A 27,166-nucleotide genomic window follows, 5' to 3' on the forward strand; every position below is an offset into this window, starting at 1 on the left:
AGGATTCTAATGTCCAACATTGTCTTTACCCATAGAAGGTTGTATGATTTTATAAATAGACAAATAATAAAGAATAAAGTCCCTTGTTTTGAAAAGAATCTGTGATTTCCTTTTTGTAAATACAAAGACAGTTTACAGAGCCTTTGCCTGAAATGCCATCTCTTTGATGGTTTTAAAAAACACGCTTTGATTTTACTATCAGAACAGAGAATGAGAAAATTAAAATAAAAATAAAATAGGAAGGAAAATCTTTCTTTAGGAAAAAGATTGAGATCTTAAGGAACAGATTAGATAATGGCAATGAGGTTGTGGGATGCCAGGATAGACCTGACAGACAAATATAACAGGGAAGAAGAAATGTACTAGGAGAAATTGGTCTTAATTAAGCTTTTAGAAAATGAGACTATTTCTTCCTTTACTATGTTGGTAACTAATTGAAGGCCTAAATAAATTTGACAGAGGAAAAGAAGCAAAGTCTCTGAGAGCAGTTGTCAGAATCATGAACACAATGAAGAGTGCCTTCTGGAAGTCACAAGTAGAGCCCATAGTACCAGTTATTAGGGAAGAGATCCTTCAAAGACTGAGATAGTTATAACAAGAGGTTATAAAACATCAAGCATATTTGTGAAAGGAAAAAAAAGTCAGCATAACATTTTCAAGGTATTATTAGATAAGTCTTTAAAGTAATACAGTCATTGTAAAAATTTACATCCCTAGCCTGGATCACTTCTGTGAACTCCAGATTTATATCAAATGGACTACTTCTATTTCCCTTTGCTCTCAAATAGGCACCTCACTTTTAATATCTCCTAAGCAGATCATATCTATGACTACGATGTCACCCTCAGTCTTTGTCATTGTTAGTTGATCAGGCAAAATCATTAGATATTGCCTAAGTTCTTTCTTTTTTATACCCATACCCAATCTCTCGGCACGGAGTACTGACCAGGCATTCACAACGTGTCTAGAATCTAGCCACTTCTCTTCACCTCCACTGTTGCTATTCTGGTCAAAGCTCAGATGACTATAGTTGCTCCCTGACTAATCTTCCTGCCTCTACCTTTACACCCACATAATTCATCCTTAGCAGAGGAGCCAGACTGGAGCTTTGAAAGCAGATCATGACACTTGATGCATCTCTGCTCAAAACCTTCCAGTCCCTGCTGTAACTCTCACACATATACAAGAAAAAGTGAAACAAAATTTGTGAAACAAAATTATTCAACATTTTACCTGTATCTACAAAGATAAAAATATCTGCATATTCTTTGACCTAGTAGTTCTACTCCTAGGTATATAACCAATACAAATGTGTACAAAATATATGTGCAAGAATATGTATAGCATCACAAATAGCTCTAAACTGGGAACAAACACAAATAGCGATTTATAGCAGAATATATGTATGAATTGGGGAACATGTTGATTTATATCACTCACTATGAGAGATTTTACAAGAGAAACATTGGGCATGGCAAAAAAATAAAAAGCACTAAATTACAGAAAATAGTAATTGCTTTAAAGGTGTTAGAAAAAGAAAGAAACGAACTTACGCATATTAGAGTATTTGAAATTCAACTGAGCCCTCTCACAAGTAATGGGGGACAGCATAATGGAACAACAACAACAACCCCAAAAACACTTAAGTAAATGAGTGCAGAAAACATGGACCATAAAGAAATGCAGCTTAAAGATCTGGAATGTAAACACAGGGAAGAAAACAGTGTGCGAGAAGAACATGACAGAGTTAGTGGTCCCCAGCAAGTACTTAAGGTTCCAAACCCTTCATTGTAGCTGTAGATTAGGATTCTGATTAAGTTTGGGAATATTTTCAGTTTGGAGAAATGTGGGATCAGGAAGGAAATCTCAAGGCATTAGGTTTTACAGGTCTAAGCAACCTCCTGTGCAGCAAGAGCATTCGACTATGCCACTGTGTCAGAAGACACAAGATATTCACAAGACACAATAAAGACTCTGTGGCCAGTAGAGCCCACCTCAGTATCACAACAGGCTGCCAGAAGTATGGAGTTCAATGAGGAAGTGGGAAAGAAATGGGAAAGAAAGGCATATCTAAAAAGACTTGGTAACTGTGGTGGCCACCACTGAAAATGTGTAAACATCAATAAGGCAGATACTATTCTTTCACAGCAAAAAGAGCATGCAGGTAGTTTTTTCCTCTACATCTGTGAAATTTCTAATACAAAATTATCTTCTTGATGAGATATTTCCCTACACTGAATATAAGTTCACTGGGCATGAATTCCAGACATCTGCCAAGGCTGAACAGAGAAAATTTTCTCCTTTATTCCCATGTTCCTTTCCCCAGCACATTCTTAAAATTACCAACTGTAAAGTCAACACAGCTGTCATGGATGCCAGGGAGGGAAGAATGGAGCTGGGGAGAAGAGTGTTTACATGAATATTTCAGGCAGAATCACTAAGCCATAATTTTTATTACTTAAACCAGAAATAGTGGAAAATGAGTAAGCATTCCAGTATTTCAGGATTTTATTATACACATCACCACTCAGCTGCCATACAGAAGTAAACACTGGCATTTTACAAGCTAAATAACTCCAAGTTGTGACAAACCAATAGTTTTTGTCCGCAGTGATATCACACAGCAATTGCCACATGAGCTGTTTCTCTTTGCCTTTTACTTTTATACACATAATTTTGTCATTCTTGGAACAAAATTAGTACCCAAATAAATATGTAAATTCTAGCTGACCATTTGAAAGTTTTTTGAGAATCCTTATAATAGTGAAATAAATAGAATTTCTTTTTTTTTCTAAAACCAGTCTGAAAATAAATAAAACCTAACATTACAGGCTTTGGGTATTAGAGATTAGAAAATTTCGATTTTTTATTTAAACCACTAATTTTCAGATCCCTGTTTTCTTAATATATTTTATATGAACATATAAATTTGTATTCATATCCACTTCAGAAATGAACCCCTTAAAATTACATGCATTTATAAAATAAAACATGCATTTATCTGAAAAGATAAACAAAACTGGTAAACCCTTAGCCAGACTCATCAAGAAAAAAAGAGAAAGGACTCAAATAAGAAGTGAGAGAGAAGTAACAACTTATATCATAGAAATACAAAGGGCTACAGAGAGTACTATGAAACATTATACACCAACAAATTTGACCTCCTAGAAGAAATGGATCAATTCCTAGAAACATACAGTCTTCCAAAATGGGATCGAGAAGAAATAGAAAATCTGAATAGACTGATTTCAGGTAATGAAATTGAATTGGTAATCAAAAAAAAGTACCAAAAAATGAAAGTCCTGGATCAGAGGGATTCACAGGTGAATTCTACCAACCATTTAAAAAAGAGTTAATATCCATTCTTCTCAAACTATTTTAAAAAAACAAAACAAACAAACAAAAAAACTGGGAAAGAAGGAAACCTTCCAAACACATTCTACAAGGCCAGCATTGCCCTGATACCCAAACTGGACAAAGACACCACAAAAAAAGAGGACTATAGGTCAAAAACTGTTATAAATGCAAAAATCCTCAACAAAATATTAGCAAACTGCATACAACAATACATTAAAAAGATCCCCTTCATCATGATCAAGTGGGATTTATTGAAGAAGTGTAAGGATGGTCCAGTATTCACAAATCAATGTGATACACATTAACAAAATGAAGGATAAACAATCGTATGATAATCTCAATAGATGAAGAAAAAACATTTGACAAAATTCAACATCTATTCATGAAATAAATTTCAACAAAATGGCATTAGATGCAATATACCTCAACATAATAAAGGCCACATTGAAAACTCAAGACTAACATCATACTAAATGGTGAAAAAATGAGAGCTTTTCCTCTAAAATGAAGAACAAGACAAGGATGTCCACTGTCATCACTTTTATGAGACACAGTACTAGAAGTCCTAGCCACAGCAATAAGAAATAAGAAGCATCCATTTGGTAAGGAAGAAGTTAAACTGCCACTATTTGTAGATAACATAATACTGTACATAGAAAATCCTAAAGACTCGATCAAAAATTAGAAATAATAAACGAATTCAGTAAAGTTGCTAGATACAAAATTAACACCCAGAAATCAGTAGCATTTCTACACTAATAGTGAAGTAGCAGAAGGAGAAATTAAGAAAACCATTCTCTTTGCAGTTGCACCAAATATAATGAAATATCTAGGAATAAACTTAACCAAAGAGGTAAAAGACCAGGACTCTGAAAGCCATAAAATAATGATGAAGAATATGGAAGATAACACAAATGGAAAGATATTCCATGCTCATGGATAGGAAGAATAAATATTGTTAAAATGTCCATATTAGTCAAAGATTACATACAGATTTCATGCAATCCCTATCAAAATAATAACATTTTTCACAGAACTAGAACAAGTAATACTAAAATTTGTATGAAACCACAAAAGACCCTGAATAGTCAAAGAAATCTTAAGAAAGAACAAAGCTGAAGGTGTCACAATCCCAGATTTCAAGATATTCTACAAAGCGGTAGTAACCAAAACAGAATGGAATTGGCATAAAAATAGACTCATAGATCAACAGAACAGAATAGGGAGCCCAGAAATAAACCCACACTTAGATGGTCAATTAATCTATGCCAAAGGAGACAAGAAAATACAATCGGGAAAAGACAGTCTCTTCAATAAATGGTGCTAGGAAAACTAGACAGCCACCTGTATAAGAATGAAACTGGATCCCTACACATAAATAAATTCGAAATGGATGAAAGACCTAAATGTGAGACAGGAAACTATCAAAATCCTAGAAGAGAACACAGGCAATAATTTCTTTGACATAAACCATAACAACATTTTTCTAGATTTGTCTTCTAAGGTGAGAGAAACAAAAGCAAAAATGAACTATTGGGACTACATCAAAATAAAAGATTTTGCACAACAAAGGAAACCATCAACAAAACCAAAAGGAAACCCACTGAATGGGAGAAGATAGCAAATGCTATAGCAAATGCTATATCCAATAAGATATTAATATCCAAAATATATAAAGAACTTATACAAATCAACACCAAAACAAAAATAATCTCATTAAAAAATGGACAAAGAACCTGAATAGAATTCTTCCAGAGAAGATGTGTAGAGGGCCAAAGACACACAAAACAATGCTCAACATCATTAATCAAAAGGAAAATGCAAATCAAAACCACAATGAAATATCACATTTTACCTGTCAGAATGGCTAGAATCAAAAGACAAAAAGTAAGAATTGGCAAGGATGTGGAGAAAAGAAACCCTTATGCACTGTTGGTGAGAACATAAATTGGTGCAGCACTGTGGAAAATAGTATGAGCTTCTTCAAAAAATTAAAAATAGAAAGGTGCCTAGGTGGCTCAGTTGATTGAGTATCCAACTCTTGATTTCTGCTCAGGTCATGATCCCAAGTTTCTGGAATCAAGCCCTACATCAGGCTCCATACTGCGTGTGGAGCCTGCTTTAAGATTCTCTCTCTCTCTCTCTCTCTCTCTCTGCCCCTCTCCCCCATTTGCACTCTCATAAAAAATAAGCAAACAAATAAATAATTAGAAATGCCATATGATCCAGTGATTCCACTACTGGATACTCACCCAAAGAAAACAAAAACACTAATTTGAGAAGATATATATGCTCTTACAGATATTGAAGCATTATTTATAATAGTGAAGATATGGAAGCAACCTAAGTGTCCACTGATAGATGAATGGATAAAGATGTGGTCTGTGTGGCGCCTGGGTGGCTCAGTCGGTTGAGCGTCTGACTTCGGCTCAGGTCATCATCTCATGGTCTGTGAGTTCAAGCCCTGCGTCGGGCTCTGTGCTGACAGCTCAGAGCCTGGAGCCTGCTTCCGATTCTGCCTCTCCCTCTCTCTCTGCCCCTCCCCCGCTCATGCTCTCTCTGCCAAAAATAAATAAACATTAAAAAGAAAAAAAAATTAAAAAAAAAAGATGTGGTCTGTATGTACACATACACACACACACACACACATGAATGCAACAGAATATTATGTAGATATAAAAAAGGATGAGATCATGCCATTTGAAACAACATGGATGGATTTAAGGGTATTATGCTAAGTGAAATAAGTCAGACTGAGAAACACAAATATACAATTTTACTCTTGTGGAATCTAAAAAACAAAACAAATGCACAAACAAAATGCAGAATCAGATCTATAAGAGGAGAAATTGATGGTTGCCAAAGGGAAGTGGGGGTGGGTAGGCTAAATGGGTGAAGGAGAGGAAGAGACATAGACTTCCATTTATAGAATGAGTAAGTCACGGAAATAAAAGGCACTACATAGGGAATACAGTCAATGATACTGTAATAGTATTGTGTGATGATGTAGGTTATCTACACTTGTGGTGAGCACAGCATAATGTCTAGAGATGTTGAATCATTATGTTGTACACCTGAAACTAATGTAACATTGTGTGCCAAGTGTACTTTAAAAAAAAGTGTAAACCACAAAAAAACATGGATTTATCTAATATATGTCAAAATAAAATAGATATATCAAATTTCAGTTTTACTGATATATATATATATCAATTATTGGCAAATTATTAATGAAAATATTTCAACAGATTGATGATATTCCAACATTATGTGATTTTATAATCTAAGTTTGGAAGCTAATGGAGATAAGAGGCTTATAGTTTTTTGAGTTAATTCATTCCATTAGACAATTATTTTTTTAAGGTTTATTTATTTTTGAGAGAAAGAGAGAGAGAGAGAGCAAACAATCATGAGCAAAATAGGGGCAAAGAGAGAGAGGAACAGAGGATCCAAAGCAGGCTCTGTGCTGACAGCAGAGAGCCAGATGCGGGGCTTGAACTCATGAACTGTGAGATCGTAACCTGAGCCGAAGTTGGACGCTTAACCGACTGAGCCGTCCAGGTATCCCCCATTAGACAATTCTTAAAATGAGTGAATTCCTAAAGTAGAGATTATTTCTGGTAAATATCCACCTAGTAATGTGTCCTCTATTGTTTACAGTAACAGATGTAAAATCTGCTTCTTCTGCCATAAAAATAGTCTGTCATTATATAAAAGCAGATAATACAATCCTGGAATTCCAGAATATTGGTTATTTAGCCAAAGTCCCTCTTAAGTTGAAAGCATAACCAGATACAGTCTTTCATATGTAGTGTGACCAGTGTGGGGTTCAAAGGACTAGTCTCATCCCCTGCGCCATACTGCTATCAAATATAAACTCCATAGTACTTTGTAGTGTACTGTCAGTACACTAATAAACAAATTCAGTAAAGTTGCAGGGTATATACTAGCAATCAATAATCCAAAAAGAAAATTAAGAAAACAATGTCATTTATAATAGCATTAGAAAGCATAAAATACTTATGGATAAACCTAAGCAAGAAGGTGAAAGCCTAGGGTGCCTGAGCGGCTCAGTTGGTTAAGTGTCTGACTCTTGATTTCAACTCAGATCATGATCTCACCCTTGAGATTGAGCCCCAAGTCTGGCTCTGCGCTGACAGAGTGGAATCTCCTCTTTCTCTGTCCCTCCCTCACGGATATGTGATCTCTCTCTCAAAATAGTAAACAAACTTTTAAAAAAAGATGAAAGCCTAAAAACTACAAAATATTGATAAAACAAGTTTAAAAAGACACAAATTAATGGCAAGACATCCTGTGTTCATGGACTGGAAGACATAATATTGTTAAAATGTCCATACTACCCAAAGTGATCTAAGAATCAATGCAATCCCTATCAAATTTTTTCAAGAAGAAAAATCTATTCTAAAATACATTTAGAATTTCAAGGGACTACAAATAACCAAAGCAAGCATTAAAAAGAACAATGTTGGAGGGGCGCCTGGGTGGCTCAGTCGGTTGAGCGGCCGACTTCGGCTCAGGTCACGATCTCGCAGTCCGTGAGTTCAAGCCCCGCGTTGGGCTCTGTGCTGACAGCTCAGAGCCTGGAGCCTGTTTCAGATTCTGTGTCTCCCTCTCTCTGACTCTCCCCCATTCATGCTCTGTCTCTGTCTCAAAGATAAATAAACGTTAAAAAAAAAATTAAGAAAAAAAAAAAAAGAACAATGTTGGAGGTTCACACTTCCTTATTCCCTAAAACATTACAAAGCTACAGTTATTAAAAGACAAAGTTGGATCAAACTATATACTAAAATTAACTCAAATGGGTTAAAAACCTAAATGAAAGACCCAAAAACTGTAAGATCCTAGAATAAAACATAAAGAAAATCTTCACGACATTGAATGTGACAAAGATTTCTTGGACTTGACACTGAGAGCATAGGAAATAAAAGCAAAAATAGAGAAATGGGGCTACATTATACTTAAAAACTTCTGTGCAAAGGACACAATCAATGGAGTGAAAAGACAACCAACCTATGGAGTAGGGGAAAATATTGGCAAATCATGTATCTGATAAAGCGTTAATATCCATAATATACAAAGAACTCCTATAACTCAACTACAAAAAAGTAAGTAGTGTGATTAAAAACTGAGCCAAAAACCTGAATAGGCAGAAGTGCTGCTGAAGATATAGAAAGGGATAGAAAACGTGGAACCTCTGTGCACTTTCGGTGGGATTATGAAATGGCAAAACTCACTTTACCTCTAAAACAGTATAACAGTTCCTTAAAAAAAATTAAGAATAGAATTAACATAAGATCCAGCAATACCACTTCTAAATATCTATCCAAAAGAGTTGAAAGCTGTGTCTTGAAGAGATATTTGCACATCATGTTCACAACAACATCATCCACAATAGCCCACTAGAAACAATCCAAATACCCATCAACAGCAAATAGCACAATGGAAAGTTATTCAGTCTTAAAAGGAAAGGAAATCCTGTTACATGTTACAACATGAATGAATCTTGAGGACATTATGCTAAGTGAAGTACGTCACAAAAGACAAATTCTATGCTTCCACTTATATGAGGAATCTAAAGGAGTCATATTGATTAGAAACAAAAAGTAGAATGTCAGGTACTCGGGGCTAAGGGGAGGAAGAAAGAGGGAGTATTGTTAAATGGCATAGAGTTCAGTTTTGCAAGGTGAGAAAAGTTCCAGAGATGTTACACAACAACATGAGTATATAGGTCAACACCTTTGAATTGGACCCTTAAAAATGGTGAAGATGGTAATTTTATACTATATGTTTTTTAGCACAATTTTTTTCATGTTTTTATTTAAATTCCAGTTAGTTAACATACAGTGTAATACTAGTTTCAGATGTGGAATTTCATGATTCGTCACTTACATACAACACCCAGTGCTCATCATAAGAAGTGCCCTCCTTAATACCCATCACCCATTGAATCCATACCCCTGCTCACTTTCCCTCCAGCAACCCTCAGTTTGTTCTCCACAGCTAAGAGTCTGTCTTCTGGTTTGCATCTTTTTTTTTTCTCCAATGTTTATCTGTTTTGTTTCTTACATTCCACATGAGTGAAATCACATGGTATTTGTCTTCCTGACTGACTTATTTCACTTAGCACCATACACTCTAGGTCCACCCGTATCATTGCCAATGGTAAGATTTCATTCTTTTTTATGGCTAATGTTCCACTGGATATGTATAAATTACATCTTCTTTATTCATTCATCAGTTAATGGGCCTTTGGGCTCTTTTCCTAATTAGGTTATTATTAATAATGCTTCTATAAATATTGGGGTGCATGTATCCCTTCAAATCAGTATTTTTGTATCCTCTGGATAAACACCTAATAGTGCAATTGCTGGATTGTAGCATAGCTCTATTTCTAATTTTTTGAGGAACCTCCATAACTCTTCTCCAGGGTGGCTGCACCAGTTTGCATTCCTACCAACAGTGTGGGAGAATTCTCATTTCTTCACATCCTCACCAACACCTGTTGTTTCTTGTGCTGTTGATTTTAGCCATTTTGATAGGTGGGAGGTGATATTTTATTTTACTTTTGATGTGCATCTTCCTGATAAGTGATGCTGAGCACCTTTTCAGGTGTCTGTTGGCCATGCGTATGTCTTCTTTTAGAAAATGTCTGTTCACGTCTCCTGATATTTTAATTGGATTATTCATTTTTGGGGTGTTGAGTTTCAAAAGTTCTTTAGATATTTTAGATTCTAACCCTTTATCAGATTTGTCATTTGCAAATCTCTTCTCCCATTCTGAAGGTTGCCTTTAGTTGTGTTGATTGTTTCCTTTGCTGTGCAGAAGCTTTTTACCCTGATGAAGTCCCAGTAGTTTATTTTTGCTTTTGTTTTTCATGCCTCAGGAGACATACCTGGTAAGAAGTTGCTATGAACTGATGTCAAAGAGCTTACTTACTGCCTATGTTCTCCTCTAGGATTTTGATGGTTTCCTGTCTCATATTTAGGTTTTTAAGCCATTTTGAAATTATTTTTGTGTATGGTATAAGAAAGGGGTCCAGTTTCACTCTTTTTCAGGTTGCTGTCCAGTTTTCCAAACACCACTTTTTGAGGAGACTTTTTCCATTAGGTATACTTCTATCCTTTGTCAAAGGTTAGTTGACCATATAGTTGTGGGTTCATTTCTGAGTTTTCTATTCTTTCCATTGGCCTATGTGTCTGTTTTCATGCCAGTACCATACTGTTTTGATCACTACATCTTTGTAATATAACTTGAAGTCTGCAATTGTGATGCCTCCAGCTTTGCTTTTCTTTTTCAAGAATGCTCTGGCTTTCAGGGTCTTTTGCAGTTCCATACAAATTTTAGGATTGTTTGTTCTAGCTCTGTGAAAAATTTTAGCACAATTTTTAAAAACCCTGTTATACTTGATGTTCACTAAGAACATGCACCCATATAATATGCTAGTTTATTATGTATGAATTGTTATCCAGTTTTCCAAAGCAGAAATCATTCTTTTTTTATTCCCATTTCTTCTTTATCCAGGCTGGGACTGTAGTCAAGGTAAATGTCTCTGATGCAAAGTTTAATGAGGTGTCAAAGAACTCAATAATTATGAGAGGTAGTATTTTAGTGCATTATGTTTAAAAACATCCAAATTAATGCTGAAAGTTCCATCATGAACAGAATTATTGACGTTTATATAAAGACAAGATCAGTGAAAGTACCATGCCAACCCATATTGGAGCCACCCTTACCAACACAGTCTGCAATGTGTTGCCAGTTAAACACTGTTAAGGTACCTACTTTCCCATGTCATGCATTCATGGCTACAGGGCAATCTCTGGAAGGAATTTTCTTTTTCTCTTCACTTCTGGCCATTTTAACTACTTCCCAAGAGCTAGCCACCTCTTCTATTAAATCTTCAGGGATAAATAAAGCTAGAAATAACCTCCCTGCCTCTATAGGACTATGGGATTTTTGCATTAGTCACGTGTAGTTTATTTGTTTGCTTATTTATTTATTTATTTCAGAGAAAGGGGGGAGGGGCAGAGAGAGAGAGAGGGAGAGAAAAAATCCCAAGCAGATTCTGTACTGTCAGTGTGGAGCCCAGCTCAGGGCTCAGACTCACAAACCATGAGATCATAACCTGAGCTGAAAGCAAGAGTCAGACGTTTAACTAACCGAGCTACCCAGGTGCCCCTAGTCGCATGCAGTTTAAATTACTAGTTTTGATCTTATTTATGAAATGTCTCATCTCTTATAAATTGTAAGCTCTCAAAAGGCAAGGTCTATATATACACACACACACACACACACACACACACACACACACACACACACATATATAGTAAAACCTCACTTTGCAAGCATCATTCCAGAAACATGCTTGTAATCCAAAGCACTTGTGTATCAAAGTGAATTTCCCCATAAGAAAAAGTGGAAACTCTGATGATTCATTCCACAACCCCAAAATATTCATATAAAAATGATTGCAATACTGTAATTAATACAAAATAGCAAATAAAATACAAAATATAAAGAAATATAAACAAATGAACCTGCACTTCCCTTTGAAAACCTTCGTGGCTTGTGTGAAGGAGACGAGAGAGGAGACTTATTGTCTAGGATGACTTTCTCTATCACTAATGGATGTTGACTATAGTACAGTATTAATAAACTCTTATCATATACTGTATTTAATGTAACTGGCAATAAGACAGCAGAGGGAAGCGGCTCTATCTGGAAGCAGCCTAACCTGGAATGAAGCAAAGCATTCCTAACATTACTCTTGTATGGAAAAGCAAAGGACTGTCCATAGGTGCTTTGAAGTAACAAAAAAAATACACTAGTACCAGTTGTGGGCACATTGCAACATTCTGAAAAATCATTGATTTCTGCCAAATACCGCGGCCAGAGATAAGCATCTGAGCATGGGAGACGATCACCCATAATCCCACAGCGAGAGAGAAAGATCAGAACCATTGGCTCAGTTGTGATCATGTGATATTTGGCATCACATGCTACTCATATTGCAAGACATCACTTGTTTATCTAATAAGTAAAATTTCTTAGAAATGTTTTCTCATTTTGCAGAACACTCACAGAACAAGTTACTCCCAATCCAAGGTGTTACTGTACCTTCAATGTCAAGCTAAGTGTTGAAACTTCCTCTGTGTGCGTGAGAGAGAGATAAATGAGACAATAATAACTTTGAATCTCCTCATCTCATAGTTTCCCCACATTATAGGTTATATAGCACTAGCCACTTAAATGCTGTGGGTCCTGAGGAGAAAACGGAGAGCAGTTCATAAAACTTCAGAAATAAAATGTCTCCCTAGGGAATTAAACATTTTTTTTTATTTGTTTACAGGTTAGAAAGCTAAAATGTTCAACATGTTTTCAGCCCAAGGGAAACACTAGAGTGCAACCAAATACATTAACACTGTCACTTTAAAACAAAGTGTATATTTTTCAAGCTTCGGATGATTATCTCAGGTATGCTTCTGAGAACATGAAAGAATTTTTACATTAATGGAATTAATGTAAAATAACATTCTACCGAAAATTTTTACTTGGACATAATATTATCCATATTAGTACCCATGCTTATAACCATACAAACCAAAAATTGTTATCTTCCACAGTAATAACTGGGCTTACACTGCAGATGGAGAAATAGCTTTTGTACTTTCTCAGATATTCCAGGGAAAAAATTACTCCTTAAAAAGGGAGCCATCCAGAAAAAAATGGCTTAGAGACTTCTAACTGCAGTTTTAAGAAACAGCCAGTTATTTGACAAGTTTTTATTGAGCTGCTCTACTGAGCCCTCTACCAGGTTGGGAGCTATATACAGGAAGGAGAAACCATGATCCCCGCTTTCAAAGAGCCTACAGTTTTGGGTGAACAAAATCCTAAACCATGATATCTATGATGTCTAGTCAGAAAGAGAAAGAGGCGGCTAGCACACTGGAAGTCCTGGTCAAACTGTGCTTCAGAAAATAGGAGATTAACCAAATGAAGAGTCAATTAATTTCCTAGGAGTCCACTGGTGAGGAATCCACTGGCATCACCTCAGAATTAGTATTAGACAAATTTCTGCATCTTGCATGCCCTCCTTAATTTAAAGGAAGCAGCACGATAATGGTAGGCATCTTTACATTCTGGAGGCAATTCATTGCACACCTAGTGTCAGTTGCATTGACACTAAAAGCTGTCAGCTTGAGTAGAGCCTGGAGCAAAAAGAGCCCTATAGCAGATTCAAACTGTGCTGGAAGCAGATTTTCCACTTAGGCTATACAATAGGGCAGAATCTATGGACTCAGATGTGGCAGGGCTATTGAGATACAGTGTTAAGTTTATGTCAGGCTCCATTAAGATAATCACAGTGCAGATTGTTAGGTTGTGCAGGGTTCTGCAATAAGGCTACTCCATCTGCAGCAGTGAATCAGGTGCCTTTTGAAAAACAAATCCTGGCATGCTCCCGACCCTGATAACATGGCAATGGAACATTAATTCAACACGTGACCACAGTATCCATTTGAGCTGGATTATGTTGACATGCCGAGTCATAAATATGGATATTGTAAGCAGTAGTCCATTAAAAGAATATATGAGTAGATAACCCAGACCCCATTTCACCCCATAGAGTTGTACCAGCACCCCACATTTAGGTCCTATTTACAGGCACGTGTGTGGGAGTGTTCTATAGGTGCAGCTGAAAAAGAAGAAAAAGCTCTGAGCTTGGATTTCAGATAGTTCAAGTTAGTATATGGATGTAAGCTAAAAATGAATGGCAGCTGAATTATAGCCACACGCAGGGGTGACTTTGAGAGACAATGAAAGGGAAAATATTCCCAATGGACGACCTTTAAATGGTGCACCTGGCATCCACTTTGTGTGGAAACAGAAGTAGGCAGAAATGGAAACTATATATAGATTCCTGGAAAGTGACCAGAAGCCTGGCCAGCTGGCCAGGAACCTGGAAGGAAAACACTGGAATATTGGACACAAAGAGTTCTGAAGTGGAAACATATGGGTGTACATATGGCAATGGGCAGAATGTCCCTCCGGAATGCAGTAACACAAACTACAGCTAAAAACTCTATGTGGTTGTCTCTGTAGAAGAAAGACTATGTGGGCCTAGGAATCAAACGTTGACGTGTTAAGTAGTCCCACTCACCATCTTTCCCAATGACTCACTGGGGGAATTTGTGCTTTCATCCACCTCTCTGGGTTTTGTAGAATTACAGGTCCTGACTCCTATGGTGGGGTGAACTCCTGCCAAAAAAAAAACTCAGTGAGGGTTTTTTTGAACCGTAAGCTATGGCTATCCTTTCAGCATTTTGAACTTCTCTTGTCTGGAAACCAGCAAGCAAGAAGAGACTTCAATATCTTGGAAGAGATAATTTGCCTTGATGATGAAGAGGAGGTAGGGCTGCTTTTGCTAAGTGGGAAAGAATGTGTAAAATTCCATTGATCCACTTGGTTATCTCTTGGGACTCCCTTGCCCAATTATAACTGAATGGACACATGCCTAAAAAGTAAATAGTTTCCAAGGGCTGAGATCCTTCAAGAATGACAGTTTGGGTCATACCACCAGGTAAGCCAACATGACATGCAGATAAAAGCTAAGGATGAGGAGCATTTAGAATGGACAGTGGTGGAAGGAGACAGTGAGTACTTGCGTAGGCCCCAAAACCAACCTCAAAGGCAGAGTCTGCAGTTAGTTCACTAAGCCCTCTCTTCTAAGTTCCCCCTCAAGAAGATAGACCCATGGGGAGCTGCTCCATGTACATGTATGGAGAAGTGGAATTATAATTTGTAAGGTTTAGACTATGGCAGCCATGGAGTTGGGCCCCTCAAGTCTCTTTTCAAGAGAGCATTTGTTGCAAACAGTGTAGTTAACCTCCAGACATAGCATCTTCCATATCCCTTCTGCTGCAGACCAAAAATTGTCGTTAGCCAGAAAGCTAGGGTAAGTGTAGAATTCACTTTATGCATTCCCCCTCTTGCAGTGACCAGTCTTGCACTGCCTGCTGTCAAAGTCTGAAAAATATCTCTCATATTTTGTCCAGTATTTTAGCTGTTTTACATGGGAGAATAATTTCCATACCAATTAATCCTACTTGGTTGGAAACAGAAAGCCACTGAGATCTTAACGCCATGTTTAATAACAGCTTCATCAGAAATCACAGTATGTCTAAATGCATTCAAATTATAGTAAGAATGAAATTCCCAAGTGTTAACTCTACTTTGGTTGCTTTGATTCAGAGGATCATGCATATAATCTCTAAAACATTTCTTATCCATAAATCTATACTTAGATGAACATTAGGATAATTTGAACACACCATGTCGCTTTGTTATTGAAAGTTATTTGAATAAATCCTGCTGTTAAAGTAATACCTGATAATACCCACAGCTAAAAAATTCACAGAAATGCTGGAAAATACAAACATACAACTTTTTCAGAAAACTACCTAATTCAAATTGATATACAAGTCAACCAAATATCAGCTCCTGAAAATTTTTAAATGGATCATAATGGCACACAATGGAGATTAAATGCAGCCCTAAGAAATTGCAATGTCGTTAAATCATTTAATGATCATATAACAGAGAAATTGATTTGGAAGGAAATCTAAAGATCACCAACCCAATTTCTCTTATTTTTATTTATCAATGTTTTGAGGTTTTCTGGTTTTGACTTTGTAAGTATTTATTCATTTTTTTAAGAAAGAAAGAGGGTGCATGTGTGCATGCAAGAAGGGGAGGGACAGAGAAAGAGGGAAAGAGAGAATCTCAGGCAGATTCCATGCCCAGCACAGAGCACCAAGCCAGACTCAGTCTCATGACCATGAAATTATGACCTGAACTGAAAAAAAGAATCAGATGCTTAACCAACTGAGCCACCCAGGCACCCTGTAAAGTTCATTTTGAATTTAACTGAAATTAATATTTAAACATTCTTACATTAAGCCATGATTGGACGTGTCAACACAGATAAAAACAGAAAGCTCAGTTCACTGTGGCTCATTTTAGTCAATCTATTTCTTGTAGTGCTGTTGGAATTGTTTGAGCCACTAAATATTAAAAATTAGCTAAGGTAATCAGCTGATTAATCTAGTGATAAAGTGGTATATTTGTGCAAAGTTTATAAAGTCGACATGTAAGCTTCTTGGGTTTAATATTAAATTGTGCTTTATTTTATCAGTTTCTATGATTCCATTATTGACCTGATCAAGTAGGTAACATTGTGATCTTACTATAATTTTTAAATTAAAATTAACTTCAATTAATTCAAAATGGATTTTACTTTAATGTCAGAAGATTCCAATGCCAATTTTAAAAATAACATACAATTGTTTTTCATGTAAATTCTCAAACCTCTTTGGTTGTATACTTGTAATTTGGATTCCTTCCATCCATGTTTTATAATAGTGAGATTATCTCATAGTAATATACAAAACAAGTTTCTTTGTAAGAAACAAATATCAAATATGTTAAAAAGAAAAAACAATTCTGTCAATACATTAAAATATGCTCAAATATTCCCTCCAAAATTAGCATATTTATCATAACCTGCCTATATTTTGTTATCTTATTTCTTTACAAACATCAGTTTTCATATACAAAACATGAAAATAATGTTTGACATAAAAAATTCAAGAGTGGGTTTTTGCAGTATCTTTTGTTGATGAACTATTTGTTATGATCACACTATTTTTTTTAAATGTTTACTTATTTATGTTTGAGAGAGAGCAAGGGAGTGTGAGCAGGGGAGAGGCAGAGAGAGAGAGAGAGAGAGAGAGAGAGAATCCCAAGCAGGCTCTGCACTGCCAGCATGGAAGCCGATGTGGGGCTCAAAACTCATGAACCACGAGATCATTACCTGAGCTGAAATCAAGAGTGAGACACTTAACCAAATGAACCACTGAGACACCCTAAACCAAATATATTCAAAAGAGAAAAAATTTATACACACAAAGCATCTCAATAGATACTGATAAGAAATTTTTAAATATGGATGTTTGGCAATATTCAACATTCACTCATTTAAAACTATCTTGGTTAAGTGAAAATATAAGCTATGTACTGAATATGATAATACATCATCTCAAAGCAAAATTCAACCCTATGTGTATACTAAAATTAAAAAAGACCCTCCCACTAATGTAAAAAAGACTTGAGTATCTATTTTCATGTTTCTAACTGTATTTAGAAATACTGTCTCTTAGGGGCGACTGGGTGGTTCAGTCGGTTGAGCATCGAACTTCAGTTCACATCATGATCTCACAGTTTGTGAGTTCAAGCCCCGCATCGGGCTCTGTGCTGACAGCTCAGAGCCTGGAGCCTGCTTCGGATTCTGTGTCTCCTTCTCTCTCTGCACCCCCCCTCCACTCACGCTCTTTCTCTCCTTCAAAAATAAATAAACATTAAAAAAAAAAATTAAATAAAAAAAGAGAAATACTGTCTCTTCAATATTACAAGAAAAATAGATTTTGAAAAATATTTTCACAAGATATGATTATTATCTAAAGAAGTAAGTACACATAGTAAGAAAACTGTTTAAGTTTTTAAGGTAGTCATTTGTTAAATACCTAGACAAAAATCCATGCCATTTTCTACATATCCATGTCATAATTTTGAAAACACGTTGACAACAAACTCATGGTAAAAATGGGATGGGACTTTGGAGTTATTGAGGAATTTAAAATTTTTGAAGGTGCAAAACAGATGAAAATTTATTTCACAAATGAAATAAAGCGAGCTGAGGAAGCCAGAGATATATGAATACGTATCGAAGTGTTGAACTGAAATTTGGATTCAATCTGCCTACAAGAATCTTTATGAGGCTGACAACTCCGAATGAGTAGAGAAGAGTGAGAAAGTTGCAGGTAACCAGTTTCCAATGTGCCCTCCCTACGTGCTGCACAACCCAGGAATCCAGACCTACAGGCAGCCTAATGTTGATCCCCACAAAGCACAGATACATACTAGAGAACTAGAGAGGATTACAGTCTGAAGGTGCATTTTTGAGAAAAAGTTTCTAGAAGCCTATGCGGTGATGAGCTGTCTCCCCTCATTTCTGTAACACATATTGTTCTACCCTATACCACGGTGGTATATGCACCCAGATCCTGTCAACTGGCAGCAGAGCCTAATTGTGTGAAGTCTGGGGAAAACCGAGCTGGTCAAATTTGGGCAGGAGAGTCTGGGCTGTGAACAGGTGACAGGCCACACGTGAGAGGATGCACATTTCCCAGGATGTTATCAGAGTAGCAACTGACACCACAGTCACAAATTCTTTGCCAAAGAAGAAATTTCCTTGACACAGTAGACCAAGGTTTATGAAGTTATAAATTTACAATTCTTAGAGAAATTTTTAACAGGCAAATCCTGCTTTTTAGTAACTTTGTTCTAAGTAACCTTACTAAATAATGCTTATTATGAAATTAAATTTATTAAAAATTAAGTCAAATGATTGAACATAATTTATTACATTGGTAATATGGATGGGACTGTGGAAAAGGACATTAGGTAAAAACTAAGGAAATACAAACAAAATATGGACTTTAGTCAATAATAATATTGGTTCATTAATTATAACACATTTATCATACAAATGTAAGTATTGTTATGGGAACTTTCTATGCTACCCTCAAATAATTTTCCATAAATCTAAAACTGTTCTTAAAAAATGCAGTTTATAAGAAAATTATAACTAAAACTTTGGTATGATTAAATTATGAATTGGGTTTACCCATGGGTATGCCTTAGGGCAAATTCACACTCAGTTCATCATTTTTCTTTTGTTTTTGTGAAACCTATCAATTTATTTCATGTTAAAGTGTAGCAAAATCTCTCTCTCTCTCTCTCTCTCTCTCTCTCTCTCTCTCTCTCACACACACACACACACACACACACACACACCCCTACGCACCCCACTAAAAAGTAATCTTTCACATGGTTAGAAGAATATTAAAAGATGAAAAGACTTTTCCAATCTGGTATCTGATTGATAATATTTACTGGGCCTTTGCAATGTTCCAAGCACAATTCTAAAAGTTTGGTTCTGTTTTATGTTAGCAATTCACTGTGCCAATTAAAATCCCTATGAGGATGTCCATCCTTTGTTACAATGTAGAAAGTTGCAAGGGCCTGTTGCTTTCACCCTAGCAATAAGAGTAAGATATGCTACAACGTCACAGTTTTTTTTTCCATTTATAGCCCTGATGATACAAAGAAACATATACAGATTCCAAACAGCAAAGAGTCTTCTCTAGAAGGAAAGAAACATGAATGTTTTTATTTCTGCCAGAGCTGTAGAAATACGCCATCGAAATCTTCACATAGAAGTTAACTGGTCGAATGTAGAGTGTGCTTTTAGTGGCTGCCATATGTATTAGATTCCTTGAGGAGCCCCAGCAATTCAGTAAATCTGCAGACACACACGCAGACTCTTTCCCTTGGACTGTCCTGGAATATGCTGCAGGCTGGTAGAAAGACACAAAAGCTGAGAAAGAGTGCACTGAAATCCAAAGTGCAAGCCAGCAGCCCACTGAAAACAGAGGAGCAAAAGAACTGAGAAAGAGGCCTGTATGTGCTCCAGGTCTTAACCAAATGCACTTCCCTCAGTGGTCCCTGAAGCCTGGAAGCAGGGCATAGAGCAGAAAATAAACTCCCTAAGTTCAGAAAACTGAGAGTAGAATGGAAAAATTAAAGAGCCCCCTAGCTAGAAATATTTTAGAAAAAATAAAACTGTCTTTATTAGCAGATGACATGATTGGGAGAAAAATCCTGAGCAATCTACAAGAGGCTACAATAAATAAATTTAGTAAGGTGTCAGGATACAAGTTCAATGTACAAAAATCAATTGTATTCTTACATACTAACAACAGTTGAAAAATAAAAATTTTAAAATCCATCTCATAATAGTTTGAAAATTACTTAGAAATGAACTGAACAAAAGACATGAACGACATGCATTAGAAACAATTATGGACATCATGTAGGAACCAAGGGCAGGCTGCCCCAAAAATGTGCCACATTGGCATATTGATTAAATAAGAAACAACCCATGCAAAACCACCCAAGCTCCTCCTCTGACTCCCTGAAAGCAGGAAGCAGAGCTCCCATATGAAAAACATCCTCCCTATACTACGAAGTAAAAAGACATCCTTATCACCAGAGATAGAGACTTTAAAGCTGAGAAAATTGTAAACACAAACCTTATTTAATCACCTGCTACCTCAGCCCAAATTCTGCTTAGAATTCCTTACTCATTAAAGGTCCTAAACATCTGATTTACTTATCCTAGAAATTCTCACAGATTCATGGTCTCTTTATCCAAAATGTATAAAAACTGCCTGCCTTGGTTATTTCCTTAGGTCCAATTATCAGGCCACTGTGCACACATAATAAAACTTCATGTTTTTTCTCCTCTTAACCTGTCTCATGTAAATTTAATTCTTAGTCCAACTGAAAGACCTTGAGGGTAAAAGAAGAATTCTCTCCCCACAACAGGCAGAGAGAAATGGAAATAAAACCCAAATAAATGGAGATATATTGTTGTCCCTGAATTAGAGATACAGTATAAGTAATCTCATCAGTTCTTTCCAAACTGATTATAGATTCGTTATAATCTCAGTCGTGATTTCAGCAGGCTTCTAATAGAATTTGGCAAGATAATTTTAAATGTTATAAAGAAATACAAAGAATATGGAGTAGATGATAACAATTTTGAAAAACAAGAGTTTTAGGCTATACCTCATGACTATACTACTTGATTTCAATACCCTCTATCAATTCCCTATGGTATTAGCCTTAGGATAGACATATAGATGAAAAGGAAAGAATAGTAAATCCATCGTAGACCACAACTGAAAAAAATCAGGTAATTTTTCAAAATAGACTTATTTAGAACACTTTCAAATCTAAAGAAAAACTGAGAAGACAGGGGCACCTGGGTGGTTCAGTCAGTTAAGCATTTCATTCTTGATTTTGGCTCAGGTCATGATTTCACAGTTTCATGGGTTTGAACTCCATGTCAGATTCTGTGCTGACCCTGAAGAACCTGCTTGGGATTCTCATGCTCTCTCTGCCCTCCCCTGCTCACATTCTCTCTGTCTCTCTCAAAATAAATAAATTAAAAAAAAAAAGAGAAGATAGTATGTGAGTTCCCATATAACCCACATCCAATTACTCCTACTATTAACGTCTAACATTAGTATGCTATATTTGTTATAATAAATCAATATTCATACATAATTAACTAAACTCCATATTTTACTCACATTTCTTTAGTTTTTATCTAACATCCTTTTCCTGTTGAGAGTCCCACTCATAATATCACATTACATTTAGTTGCCGTATCTCCATAGGCTCCTCTTAGCTGTGATAGTTTCTCCACTTTCCTTGCTTTTGATGATCTTAATAGATTTGAAGGCTACTGGTTAGGTATTTTGTAGGATGCCTTCTATCGAGACTTGTCTGATGTCCTTCTAATCATTAGACTGGAGTTATGGTTTTTTGAAAGGAAGACCACAGTGGGTAAGTACCATTTTCATCATTATATCAAGCCTACCTAATACTAAGATGACTTACTCTTGATATTAATATTAATCACCTGGTTGAGGCAGTGTTTGCCAGATCTCTCTACTACAGGCTTGTTCTTTTTCCCTTTTCCATATTGTACTCTTAGGAAGGAAGTCACTATGTATGGCCTACACATAAAGGGTGGGATGTCAGGTACCATCTCCTTAAGAGAAAACATTTACTTAAATCTGGAATTTTTCTGCACAGATTTCCCTCTTCCCCATTTAATTCCTTTATGAATCATTTATTTATAGCAGAATAGTTATTTTATACTTTGGGTTATAATCCAGTACTACTTTACTGTTTTTTTTCTCAGATTGCTCTAGCTCTGGCCATCAGGAACTCTTTTGTTTGGCTCTCATATACCTTTGACATACGTCTCTCAATAAGGGCTTTGAGAACTTCCTGACTTGCAGATACTCTAGGGTACTCCAGTTCATCTTGTATATTTCCTGCCCCAGTTTTAGAATGAGACTTTTCTCTAAGGAGCCCAGGTTTCTTTTATTGGAGAATATTAGAAACCAAGTTCTGAGTTGTTATTGGCACATCAGGCTTTTCCAGTTGACAGAGATAGGAAACACACATATGTCTACTAACATATACATGATATACATAAAATATACATGTACACACAAACCCTAAAATGCTCTACATATGTGCTTGTATGTATAGTATACATATACTATACACACATAAGTATTTCTATGTGTAACCATCTGTGTCTGTATTAGGTAGGATGGAAGTCTTAAGCCACTGATATAAAGCCTACTCTAGGCAATGGTCTCAGAAGACTGATGAGGACAGCAACAGAATTACTGGAAAGGGAAGGGTGAATATACAGAGTATAAAAAAAGTAAGTGGCCAGCTGCCCACTGAAGACCAAATTAAAATTCTAAATCATACAAGGAAATCTGATAAGGCAACAAAATAAATAATTGAGGCTCACAAAACTCAAGTAATAGAAAATAAATGAGACTTTAAAATAAGTATGCTTAAAATTCACAGAGAGATCAACATGGAATATTAAAACTATGTCTGTTACAAACAGATGAAAATGTTGGATAAATGAGATAAAAAAAATAAACATAGTAACGTGGCCTGGCAGGAGCTAAACTGTGGCTTTACTGGAGTGTTAGTACAGAAGCAGAAAGTAAGGAATTTGGCTTCTGGAAGGTGAAAAGAACCAAAATATCACAGCAAGAAATGGTGGAACAGACACAGGAGGAAGCCAGAAAAGAGGCAAGCCCACAATATGTTAAAGGGTAAAAATTCTCTGGGGCGCCTGGGTGGCGCAGTCGGTTAAGCGTCCGACTTCAGCTAGGTCACCATCTCGCGGTCCGTGAGTTCGAGCCCCGCGTCAGGCTCTGGGCTGATGGCTCGGAGCCTGGAGCCTGTTTCCGATTCTGTGTCTCCCTCTCTCTCTGCCCCTCCCCCGTTCATGCTCTGTCTCTCTCTGTCCCAAAAAAAAGAAAAAAAAAAAAAAGGTAAAAATTCTCTTCAAATCTCTATGATACTGACAGGGGCTAGACAGGCAGATAGCACACAGTTGGCCTCTTAGGAACTGAGCCAAAGCACCTGCTGTTTCCATGAGCACCTCTGTCAGAGCCCCAAATCCCTACAGGGCTGGTAATGCCAAGCCATGATTATTCAGCCTTGTTGTGCACTGTGAAGAGGGATATACTAATCAATATCCCAGTAGGATCTTTAACATTTTTAGATAATTTTTTCCAGCAGCAATAAGTTAGTAATGTCAACAAATAAGGACAAATGACCAGATGGCAGGTACACCAGGCTTGCTGGACTAGCATTCATTGGGGGAAAAACTCAGGAAGTCAGGATCAGTAGCAGGCTTGCGTGGCCCCCATTGCCCACCACAAGATTGGCAGGTGCAGAGCAACCTGGCAAAACCAGTCATCAGACTCCAGCAGGGAGATCCTGCTGCTTGGGCCATGGGGCTTCAAGATAGCTCATTAACAAAACTCTAATCAATTACTCTGGTGTTCTCATGGGTTGTGATAGAACATCAATACAACGTAAGAGAATGTTCCTCCTGACATCTCCAGCCTATTCAGGTGTGATCAGGGGCTGGTGTCCATGACTAACAGTTACTGGTATTCAGTGATAGAAGCAGGTTGCAGGATTTACCATGTCAGTGTTCATGGCTGGATATGAGCTATCCTCCTTCCTTGGCACTAACAGGGAGCCCACGTTTCGTGGTTAGCTGGAGTTTGTGGTCCTAAACAGCTGGTGGCAAAAGTAACCTACAGCAGCAAGGTGGAGTAATCTCCGGAGATGCCTGACGGTCTGTTCTGAGGAGCAGCCAACAGTGCAAGCCAGGGAGCCAGCCAGGGACTGCCTACACTGGAGACAGACCACAGAAAAGCACAGGATGTACCAGAGGTGGAAGTCCAAGTCAAACATAGAAGGACAGCCTCACTAAGCAACCAAGAGGGTCAGCTTTACCCAAGGCGATCTCAGCAGCAAGTACCCATGGCAAGTTTCCAGGCAGAACTGAGACAAGCATTCTCATCTGAGACAGTAAGAGATGGTAACAGTCATATTGGAACATCTAGGTAGCTGATTTCCACATGAAACACCAGGTTCTATCAACTGTTTGAAGCTTCTGTCCCAACTTGCACTGGTTGTGGTAGTGCCTGCATCATACCTTTATCTGTAGTCTTCACTAAGCGGTAGGTATTAAGGATCCTGAAATCGACATTGGATTTGGTGCTGTTTTGGAACACAACTATGACTGTGGGAAAGCGAGTTGCAGCAGCACATTGACCATAGAATGAGATGTATCCTGCAAGATGGCCAAATCTTCATTGGCCATTGGCACCTTTAAGGCTTTTGACAAGCATATGAACCTGATCCTCTGTGATTGTGATGAATTCAGGAAGATCAAGCCAAAGAATGTGAAGCATCTGGAGCGTGAAGAAAAGCGGATCTTGGGTCTGGTGTTGCTGTGTGGGGAGAACTTGGTTTCCATGACTGTGGAAGGACCACCCCCCCGCCAAAGTACCCAAATGCCCAAAGGCATTTCTCAGATACCATTTGCTGGAGGCCCTGAGGTTGGCAGAAGATCTGGCAGAGGAATACCAGCTGGTGTTCCAGTTCCCCAGGCTCCTGCTGGATTAGCAGAGCCTGTCCGAGGGTTTGGGGGCCTTCCACAGGGAAGAGGCACTGTAGCAGCTACTCTTGTTGCTACGACTGGCAGCATTGTTGGAGCCCCAGCTCAGTATCCACCAGGATGGGGGACACCACCCATTCCTTTGGTCAAGCAATACCACCTCCAGACATTATGGTTCCTCCACCTGATATGAGACCCACCCATGGGCCCACCAACAAGCTTCCCTCTGCTCGAGGGATGCCAGTAGGCATGCCCTCTCCAGGAATGAGACCCCTATGTCCCCAGGAATGCATCCATGAAGACCCTAGGATACTTTGATCCTTCTTAAGTTACTTTTTTCCCCTGCCATGTGTCTTGTGAAACTCTGTAGAGTGTTTGTGAGCTTTTGTTTCCTATTTGCTGCATTAATACTAGCTAATAAATGTACAGATGCACAGAGCAATTAAACTGCAAAAAATAAGGTAACCTATAGTGTTAGAAGTCAGGACAAGTTGTTCTTGGAGCGCTATTGATATGTGAGCATATGAGGATATGAGGGAGCTTCTGGAATGCTGCTAAAATTATCTTTCTTGATCTGGATGCTAGTTACACAGGTGAGCTTAACCTTATGATAAACTGTCGAAATGTGTACTTATAATTTGTACATCTTTAGATGCATATTATTTTTCAACATAAAATTTAACATTAAAAAAGAAATAGCTCGACCACATCTAGGTGAGATAAAGTACAAAGCAAGGGACACTTTCACCAAGATCAACTGGGGGAAAAAAGAATAACTGCAGTGGATTGTAGCAAATCAGATATGTTAAAATTGGTGAGTTTACAATATTTATTTTTTAAAGGTAAACAGTCCTATGGACCAGGAAGATTTAATTATTTTAAATTTGTAGGCACCTAATAAAATTTCTTCTAAATAAATGAGGAAATAAAATCTATGAAAACTGATAAAAACAAAATTGACAAAAGTGAAGGGAGAAATAGATCTGTACTTAAAGTGGCTATATTTTAATAAACCATTTTTAGTTATTGATGGAATAGGCTTCAAAGATAAGATTTTGTAAATATGAATTAACATATATGTTATTAATTAATATACTGAATCATAATACAATGTTATATATATATATATATATATATATATCACATCAATAACTGCAGTATATACATTCTTTTCAACCATAAAAGGAACTTTTTATAAAAATTGACCTTTAATAGGACATAAAGCAAAGTAACAAATTTAAAAGGATGAAATCACTCAATGCATGCTTTCTGAACATAATGCAATTTTACTAAAATTCAGTAATGCAAATATACCTAGATGATAGCCATACGTTTGAATTAAGGAAATTCTTAATGGAAATTAAGAGAAAATATTTTACCTTATAATGTAAGGAAAACAACATATATCAAAACTAATCTGCACTGTGCCAACATGAATGAGTCTTCTACACCTAACGTGGGAAAGAAGCAATGTGCAACGATGCCTACCCCATGATCCCATTTTGAAAATTCAAAAATGTGTACTCACAAGAAGTTTGTAGAGAAAACAAATATGTAATTAATATTCAAATACCTTTGAAAAGGTCAACAGAACATAATTTCTTATAAGAAATGCCTTAAAACTGAAGTTAGTTTATTAGTAACTAATAAAATAACAGCCCAAATTGTTCTACAGACAAATTTGACTAAAAAATCAAGAGGCTCTTAGCTCCAAATTTTAAAAAATTGTTTTTAATGTTTATTTATTTTTGAGAGAGAGAGAGAGAGACAGAGGCAGAGTGCAAGCAGGGGAGGGGCAGAGAGAGGAGACACAGAATCCGAAGCAGGCTCCAGGCTCTGAGCTGTCAGCACAGAGCCTGACACGGGACTCAAACCCACAAACCGCGAGATCATGACCTGAGCCGAAGTCGGAAGCTTAACTGACTAAGCCATCCAGGTGCCCCTTAACTCCAAACTTAACACTATTTTATGGAATACAAAAAAGAAACATTACTCAATTCTAATAATATACTGCTATAACCATAAATGACAGCATAAGTGGTACAAGATAATAAAGCTACAAGCCAGTCTCATTCATAGTCT

General features: G+C 37.0%; 1 pseudogene; it reads left to right on the forward strand.

The window, feature by feature from the left end:
* Positions 1-1,665: 1,665 nt before the first annotated feature.
* LOC102965515 lies at positions 1,666-25,402 on the forward strand (annotated as a pseudogene).
* The last annotated feature ends 1,764 nt before the right edge of the window (positions 25,403-27,166 follow it).

Source organism: Panthera tigris, chromosome B1, assembly GCF_018350195.1.
Source record: "Panthera tigris isolate Pti1 chromosome B1, P.tigris_Pti1_mat1.1, whole genome shotgun sequence".
In the NCBI taxonomy this organism is placed as follows: domain Eukaryota; kingdom Metazoa; phylum Chordata; class Mammalia; order Carnivora; family Felidae; genus Panthera; species Panthera tigris.